This window comes from Carlito syrichta, unplaced genomic scaffold, assembly GCF_000164805.1.
Source record: "Carlito syrichta isolate Samal-C Ts95f unplaced genomic scaffold, Tarsius_syrichta-2.0.1 Scaffold309469, whole genome shotgun sequence".
In the NCBI taxonomy this organism is placed as follows: Eukaryota; Metazoa; Chordata; class Mammalia; order Primates; family Tarsiidae; genus Carlito; species Carlito syrichta.
In genome coordinates, this window is record NW_007253565.1 from 19,467 (window position 1) to 29,360 (window position 9,894).

Here is a 9,894-nt window from a genome sequence, read left to right on the forward strand (position 1 = left end):
GTATAGTGTCCAGGTGGTCAAGGAATCTTTTGTAAATGAATCTGTGAATAGAAAAAAATCACAATGTCAAAATTCTTCATTGATGATGAAAAATATAACTGCTAAGCAGGCCATAATGCATATGAGTAGGTGGTGAACTTTCTCCCTAGGACATAGCAAATAGGAAACAATATAAGCAGACGTTTACTCACTTATATTCTAACAGTCAGACTCATCAAGTTGTGATATCTGATGTATCTATCTCAACTGTATAAATAACAAGTGTTGGTCAGGACCAGGGAACCCTTTCCAGGACAAGGCTAGATAAACATTGCTGAGTTCTGCTTCTGTGCTTTTATTTTATTAAATCTCCATGCTGTTCATTAATTCATTCATTTATTCATTCTTTCTTTGAATGAGTATTTACTGAATGCTCACCATTGTATCAGGCTCTGTGCTTAGAACTGTTGATATAGCAAAGAACAAAAAAGAAAGAGCCCTTGTCTCTAAGAAATTTACAGTCTTTCTTTTGTTAATGCATACCTCTTTAGCTAGCCATATTTGCAGCCAAAAGCTAGTACAATCAATGAGGCCTCAGTCATACTCCTCTTTGAGATATGACCTGGGTGAAAATTCTTTTTTTTTTCAGTATTATCTATACAAATCTAATCTTATCCTTTATATGTTGATTTTACTTAGAAGTTGTGAAGATGCTATCTTGGAAAAGAATTAACCATATCTAAGCCTGGCCTTTGTTCTTAGTTACTAGGAAGTGATCTCCAGGCCCTTGGAAAGTCCTGCCTAAGAGGTATGCCTTTGTTGCCTGAGGGCTTTGAGCATCAAACAGTCTATCACTGTGATTTATGATGGGGGTTTTGAGACACATGATATCAGTTCTAACTTTTGGAGAAACTGATAAGCCTGACCTCTAAGAGGAGCCAATCACTAAAGATTAGCCACATGGATCAAGCTCCAATAAAATCTTGGACACCGGAAATTCTAGTGAACTTCCTTGTTGACAATATTATCTGTGTATTTTCATATGTTGGGTAAAGGAGGAAGTGACATCTCTATAACTCCACAGGGAGATGATGCCCAAAAGCTTCATTTCTGAACTCTTCTTGGACTCTACCCTATGTGTCTCTACCATTCACTGATTTTATTGTGTAGCCATTTTCTGTAATAAACTATAACCAAAATATAACAACTTTCAGTGAATTGTGAGTCTTTCTAGTGAATTATCAAAACTGAGGGTGGTTTTGGGAACTCCCTGAATTTGAAATTGGTACCAAAAGTTGGGGTGGTCTTATGTGGAGACAGTGCTTTCTAATTTTGTAGGTGGCTAACTCTGATAGTTGGCCTATAAACATCAGGATGTAAGACAAAATGTGGATGTTAGAATCAGGAGGCTAAATATGTACCTAAACATTCCCCCTAAATATGTCACTAAACTTATTTTTAAGCAGATTCTCAACTTTGTCCATTAATCTTTCAAAATTTTACATGAAAATTTACCTGTATCTGTGAATGAGAATTTATCTTGTAAGTAATTTAAGAACATTCATCAGTTTCTCAAAGAGATCTGAGGACCAGAAAAAAAAGTTAAGAACCACTGTTTTACTGGATTTTACATTGCTCCATATGCTGATGCATCATTTATAGTGATACATATTGCTACCGCTGTCTGCTGCCTTCATTTTTTAGGTTTCAGGGTATTTGGCAGATGGCAGTATAGACATAACATAGCTTTTTAGTTCAAAAGGCTGCGTTTTTTTTCTCTTTACTATTTTATCCAACTTATTAATAAATTTCTATAAGGATATTTTTATGAATTTATTAGTCTCTTCAGTGGTTATGTGGTGAAGTTTAGCCGAATTAAAATGGATGATAAGTGGTTTGACTTTAGATTTCAATATACAGCTAATACTCAGAAAATCATCTATATATTTACTAATAACAATCTGAAACTATGAATCCAGAAAAGGAGACAAATCCTTAACTCTATGTTTATTTTCATTATATTCTGATGGGGAAAAATATATAAAGGAAATATATAAAAATTCATTTTGTGGAAAGAAAGGTATGATTTGGGAATCTTATTAAGTTTAAATTCTTTGTATATTTATCTGGGTAAAAAATTCTATTCCAAGGATAATATGTATGGGTTGCAGATTTTAAAATATCAAAAAAGAAAAAACAACTCACCTCAGCATCCTAAATCTTGAGATTGTTCATTAAAAAAATCCTTTCACCACATTAGTATTTTGTGATTAGTAGTTAAAACTGTTCTCAAATTTCATAGCAGAACTAATCTCACTAATAGTATTGTTTGCCCAATTTCTCTATGTAAAATGCATCTGAGTCACTTTCGTTTTGATTTTAAGTCAAATTACAGCACAGGTCTACTTTCCTTACTAATAAAGCAACTTTAAAACAATTCATTCAAATATATTAGCATTCCATTTCACTATCTCTTCACTGATAAATTGAACAATTTAAATGAATCAATATTTATATGAATGCATGAATAAATATTAAGATGAATAAATATTAATATAACATTGGTAATTGTAATTTTTAAATGATCATAATTTCAAAATGTTAAATATGTGCATTTGTTTTATATAGCTTGCTCTGGAGACTTCTGAAGCTTCATGCATAATCAGTTATATTGCCCCATTTTATTTTGAAATAAATTTATTTTAATCACAGTAATATGCCACCAGAATAACAATGCTTATATTGTACTTCCAATAACATGATACAAATTCTCATGATTGTCTATGTTGTACTACCAATTATCTGATACCAATTCACATAATTGTACTAAAGTGTCTGAATGGATTTGTATGTGGTATAATAAATGTATGTATTTGTATAAATATGCATTGTGAAACTATGCTTCAAATCTCCAAACTTTTAGATTTTCTTATTGTGACATTCTCTAAATAATAAAATTTATAAAAATGTGAGCAAAAATAAATGTGAACATCTGATGATAGATATTAAATTGCATTATAAAGATTTGTATGAAACAATCACAGGAGTCTTTTGCCAATATCTCTGAATCAAAATATTGTGGAAAATATTCCATGGTTCTAAATAACAGCTCCTTAATTCATAGTGAATACATTCAATATGTGGCATTATGAAAAAATTAACACTTTCAAAACATGTGCTAAAACATAGCATTTCTCATGGTGTGCTTTGAAAAACCTTAATTTCATGGAATGTTAACAGAGGCCATGACCATGCAGCAATGAGTTTTTTTACCAAGAAGTAAGTAAATTTTGGAAATTATATGCTAAACAAAGTTAAATAGAATTCTCAAAGTTTCAGTATGCTAATGTCCATTTTGAATCTATAAAATGGAATATACATGACTTCTTTTTCAAATGTATCTGTCCATAGATCAAACCCTCTTTTATTGGAGAATAATAAGGGGACTAAGCTTCCATGGAACATACTTTGAGAAATGTTGTTATATGTAAAGTTTGTGGAAGCATATATTATTGATAGCAGTAGTTGGGGCTACAGCAGTAAATTAGTTTAACAAAGATCATCATGGTACTGACGAGTAAAAACAGGAAAAAAACCAAAATATATTTTCTCTACATTTGAGTTTCTCATCTGAACCACAAAAAAAGGAAAATAATGAGAACCTATTCAGTAAATGGTGCTGGGAAAACTGGCTGACCACATACAGAAGATTGAAACAGGACCCCTATCTATCCCCATACACAAAAATTAACTCCAAATGGATCAGGGACCTAAATATAAAACCTCAAACCATAAGAACCTTAGAAAATGAAGGAAATACCCTTATGGAAATTGGAACTGGCATCCAATTCCCGAACAAAACTCGAAACCCACAGGCCATAAGGGATAAGATAGACAAATGGGACCTCATTAAACTGACAAGCTTCTGCAAAACCAAAGAAACCATCAAGAGAGCAGGAAGACAGTCTACAGACTGGGAAAAAGTATTTGCCAACTCCAGGTCAGACAAAGGCTTAACATCCTGGATCTACAAGGAACTCAAATGTGCTGAAAAGAAAAAAACAAACAACCCCGTTATAAAGTGGGCAAAAGATATGAACAGACACTTCACAAAGGAAGACATCTGAGCAGCCAACAGACACATGAAGAAATGCTCAACCTCATTAATCATCAGGGAGATGTAAATCAAAACCACACTGAGATACCACCTAACCCCAGTCAGAATGGCAATTATCAACAACTCAAAAAATAACAACTGCTGGAGAGGGTGTGGTGAAAAGGGAACACTTCTTCACTGTTGGTGGGAGTGTAACCCAGTGCACCTCTGTAGAAAGCAGTGTGGCGATTCCTAAAAACTCTAAACATCAACCTCCCATATGACCCCTCAATTCCCCTACTGGGAATATACCCTGAAGAACTCAAATCACTCTATAAAAAAGATACCTGCACACGAATGTTTATTGCAGCATTGTTCACAATAGCAAGAACCTGGAACCAACCACTCTGTCCATCAAAAGAGGACTGGATTAAAAAAATGTGGTACATATACATGATGGAATGCTATGCAGCCATAAAAAAGAACAAAATCATGAATTTTGCAGCAACCTGGATGGAGCTAGAGTCTATAATACTAAGTGACCTCTCACAGAAATAAAGATCTGAGTACCACATATTCTCACTCATATAGTGGACCTTGATCATCCAATGCACTACTATTAGAAAATGACTGACAGTGTTGGGAAACTATGGGGGGGAGATAGGACTAATGGTAGTAAACATCTGTCTGGAGGTGGGGAGACACCAGTTATCAACAAGGAGGCCTGAATGAAGCATATTTGTACACCTAACCCTTGACTGTACCCCACAATATCAAAATAAAAAATATCGATTATAAAAAAAAAGAAAAGAAAACAAGTGCACGATAAAGAACGACAAATATATGGACTTTGCAGTAACCTGGATGGATTTGGAGTCTATCATGCTCAGTGATTTATCACAGAAACAAAGAACAGAGTTCCATATGTTGTCACTCATAAGATGATCTTGAACAATTATAATGCTATAAGAAAGTGATTGGCAGTAATGGGAAACTGTTGGGGGGGTGAATTGGCAGTTGAGGGAAACTGCTAGGGGAGGGAGGGACATACTTCATTAAAAGGGGTACCTGCATGATCAATGTTTCTATACCTAACCCTGAAACGTACCCCACATCTTTACAATAAAAATTTTTTAAAAGTAAAAAAAAAAAAAAAAAAAAGGAAAATAATTTGAGTGAAAACTATTTGAATTGACTTCTCAACTCCTTCAAGGATGGTACACAACTAGTATCATTCTAGATGTATGGGGAATAAATTACAGCTTCTTTCATAGAAACCCATTAAAAAAAGGGATTGACCTTATAGCACTTTATGCTTCTCCTAAAAGTTACAGCTTGTATTGCCCACTACTATTATTCCAGTAGTCGTCCCTTATCTGCTGTGTTGTTTTCTGCAATCTCAGTTATCCATGATCAACTGTGCTCTGAAATTGTTACATCACTACTTTTGTGCTTTGGGGCCACAAATAATAGTAAAATAAGGGTAACTTGAACATAAGCACTGCAATAACATAAAAGTCAATGTGATAACAATGATGGCTATTAAATGACTTATAGCAATCCAAGCAGAATGTTGGGAGGTTTTATCATGCTAATCAAGGTGGCTTACAATTTAAAACATGAATGAATTATTTCTAAAATGTTCATTTATATCACAATGTCTATATCATTCACCTCACTTATTCTCATAGCATTTTATTATCTTATAACATTACAAGAAGAAAAAGGATGAGTACACTACAATAAAATATTTTGAGGGGCATAGAGACCACATCTACATAATTTTGTTACAGTATATTGTTATGATTGCTCTATTGTATTATTAGTTATTGTTAATTTATTACCATGCTTAATTTAGAAGTTAATCTTTATCATAAGTATGAATTTTTGAAAAAAATCAGTGCATATGGGTCTAGTACTAGCTGCTGTTTCAGGCATCTAATGGTGGCCTTAGAACATATCATTCATGGATAAGGAGATTACTGTATACATCTGTATGTTATATTACTGACTCAATTGTGAGTTCCTTGAGGTTAAAAACTACCATATTTATTGCTGCATACCCAATGTGACACACAGTGCCTGGTACATACTAGGCTCTCAACAAATGCTTGCTATTTAAATTGACTTAATCATCTTGATTTAAACACCCAACAATCAGTTGTCTCATGGGATTATAAAGTTATTTCAGAAGATGGAGGATTTAAGCAGTTAGTTTCTGCTTACAAAACTTGAGGGGAAAAAAACAAGGCAAACATTAGATAAAATTATGAGATATAACCATGACTGCTTAAGGAAATTTGAAATCAGGGTGGTTCTGGTAAGACTTTCACCCTACAGTGAAAATCACATGTGCAAACTACACTTTCAGAACATTAGGCAGCTGTATAAACTACCCTTTAAAAATATAACACTACTAGAATATACTCACTATCCCAAACAACTCTAGTATAACATATGTTTCTGACTTTCACATTCCAACATTAAAGAAATCAGTTAAAATAAGGAAGGTATCTACTTTAAGGAATAAAGGTCTTTATACAAAAAAAAAAAGACACTTGCACCTGCATGTTCATCTCAGCACGATTCACAATTGCAAAGATGTGGAAGTAACCTAAATGTCCATAAACCAATCAGTGAATAATGAAAATGTGATATATATATATATATATATATATATATATATATATACCATGGAATACTATACAGCCATAAAAAATGAAACCACGCCCTTTGCAGCAATATGGATGAAGCTGGAGATCATCGTCTTAAATAAACTGACGCAGAAACAGAAAACCAAATACCACATGGTCTCACTCATATGTAGGAACTAAATTGTCACAAATATGGAAATAATAGACAATTGTCCCAGTGAAACAACTGCTTGCTCTAGGTTACATTTAATTATTTAGCAGACGAATACATCTATTTTGTTCAACCAGACGAAATTTATTGTTACTTCATTTTGCACTCCCTCAATGTGTCTGCCTGGAGAATTCCAGTCCTCCAAGATCCAAATTAAGTTGTTGTTTGCTAGCAAAGGTCCTTTGGTCATGCTTAATTGATCTCTTTGCTTTGCATCACCATTATTCATTGTGCATATTTATTTCATAATATTAATAATACTAAACTATATTTTTATTTACTTATATATTTTCTCTTATTCAAATGTGAGCAAGACTCTTGGGTGGCCTCAACTTTGTGAAGGTAGACACCAAGTATACTTCATCATTTCTTGATGTGTCATACCTCATTAAATTTAAAGTACAAAAAGGAAGGCTCCACATCATTTATTTTAATCATCACTGTATTTCACTTAATAGGCATGAATGAAATGCACTCTTTCATGCCAGATTTTATCCTTAGCACTTTACAGATATTAACTCATTAACTTTCACCATTTATCATAATTACTGTCTCCTAGCAATTACTCAATAAATATTTGTTAGGGAGGAGGGCCATGATGACTGACTGAAGAAATTGTATGGTTGCCATTCTCTGCAAAAAAAGCAGAACTAGGGCTTTGAGAGTAGACCTGAAAACCTAAGCTGAGATCTATTGGATGGTCACCTGGCAACCAAGTGGATAGATACTTCCAAGCTCTGGACACCTGTAGAAGTAACCCCCACATGAGAACAGAAGAATGCCTTTGGGGACAGAAAGGATGAGTGAAACCAGCAGTTTCTCTTCCCTACATAACTCATGTAAGCTTCTGCAGTCTCAGCCAAAGGAGAGACAGCCCAAAAGCTCCCCACTTACACCTCCCTCACTGCTTAGAGGCAGAAGTCTGTCCCAAATAGAGACAGATGTACTGGCAGGTCCCACGTGGAGCCCAGAGAACTCCAGTTACCAGGAGTTCAACAATATAGCAGTCAACCCCTCCACAGAGAGCCTCAGCAGGAAACACCTTGTGGATGTGGTCTGTGCTGCATGAACATGCTCCCCTCTCTCCCTCTCCAGCACCCAGCAGGGCAATGTGATCAATGCAGTAACATTTCTCCAGCACCAGCACTCCTAGTTCAGGACTGCAGACATTGTTTGTCCTCAGAGTGCTGTCATGGTTGCCATAGCCCTTTGCATAAACAAGGCTGGAGAAAATCTTCCAGGCAAATGGAAAACAAAAAAGATCAAAAGAAGCTGTTTTACCATCAGCTAAAACAGATGTTAAATAAATATAAGTTAAAAAAGACACTGAAGGACACTAAATAATGATAAAAGGCTCAATCCACTCGCAAGAAATATCAATCTTGAATACATATGCATCCAACATAGGAACACCTAGATGTAAAAAAACAATTGCTAATTAAACAATGCAAAGACACAGACAACCATACAATTATAGTCAGAGGTTATAATAACCTGCTAAGAGCCTTAGAAAGATCATTGAAGCAAAATGTGACAAGGAAATCCTGAATCTCAACTTGACTCTTGACCAACAGCACCTAATAGATATCCATACAACACTTTATCCAACAACCACAAAATATACATTTTTCTTATTGGTACGTTACATACTTCAAGATCAGCCACTCATTGGCATGTTACATACTTCAAGATCAGCCACGTACTCAGGCATAAACTAAGTGTGAAGTAACTCAAAATGTTGAAATCATACCAACTGTCTTCTCAGACCACAGTGAAATAAAAATAAATATGATGAACAAAGACCACCCAAAACCCACAAATACATGTAAATTAAACAATATGCTTCTGAATGACTTTTGAGTTAGCACAGAAATTAAAACAGAAGTGAAATGACTTCTAGAAACAAATGAAAACAAAGATATAACACACCACAACTTGTGGAATACCATAAAAGTGATGCTGAGAGGGAAGTTTATAACATTATGTGCTCATATTAAGAACATAGAGGGCTCTCAAGTATACAGTATAACACCTAAGAGATTAAAAAGATAAGAAAAACCCAATGTTTTATTTTATAACTTTCATTTTTTAGAGAATAATGAAAATTATAAAATAAAGCCACAATTGAGTAAAATAGATACTCCCCAAAAATCATGCAAATAAGCAATGAAGCAAAAGCTGGTTCTTTGAAAAAATAAATAACATTGATGGACCCTGGCCAGATTTTAAAAAAGAGAGAGAAAAATCCAAATAAACACAATTAGAAATAAAAAAGGTGATGCAGCAACTGACCTTGAAGAAACACAAAAGATTGTCAGAAACTAATATGAACACCTGAATGTGAACATACTAGAAAATCTAGAGGAAATGGAGAAATTTCTAACATTACATAAACTCCCAAGAGAGAAAAAGAAAGAAATCGAAACCTTAAACAGATCATAACAATCCATGAAATTGACTCAGTAATTAACATACCCACAAAAACAAACAAACAAACAAAAACCTGGTCTCAATGGTTTCTACAGCTGGGTTCTGCAAGAGATGATATGATTGTGTACCTTGAAAACCCAAGAAAATCTGTCAAAAACCTCCTTACACTGATAAAAGCCTTTGGCAAAGTCTCAGGATACAAAATAAATGAACAAAGGACAATGGCATTTCTTTACACCAATAATAAACAAACAGAAACCCAAATAAAAAACACAATTCCATTCACAATAGACACTAAAAAAATGAAATACCTTGACATCTTCCTAACCAGAGACATGAAAGACCTTTACAATGAAAACTAAAAAACACTGCTCAAAGAAATCCAAGAAGACACAAACAAGTGGAAAAATATCCCATGCTCATGGATTGGAAGAATCAACATTGTGAAGATGTCCATCTTACCAAAGGCAATCTACAAATTCAATTCAATACCCATCAAATTACCAGCATCATTCTTCTCTGAC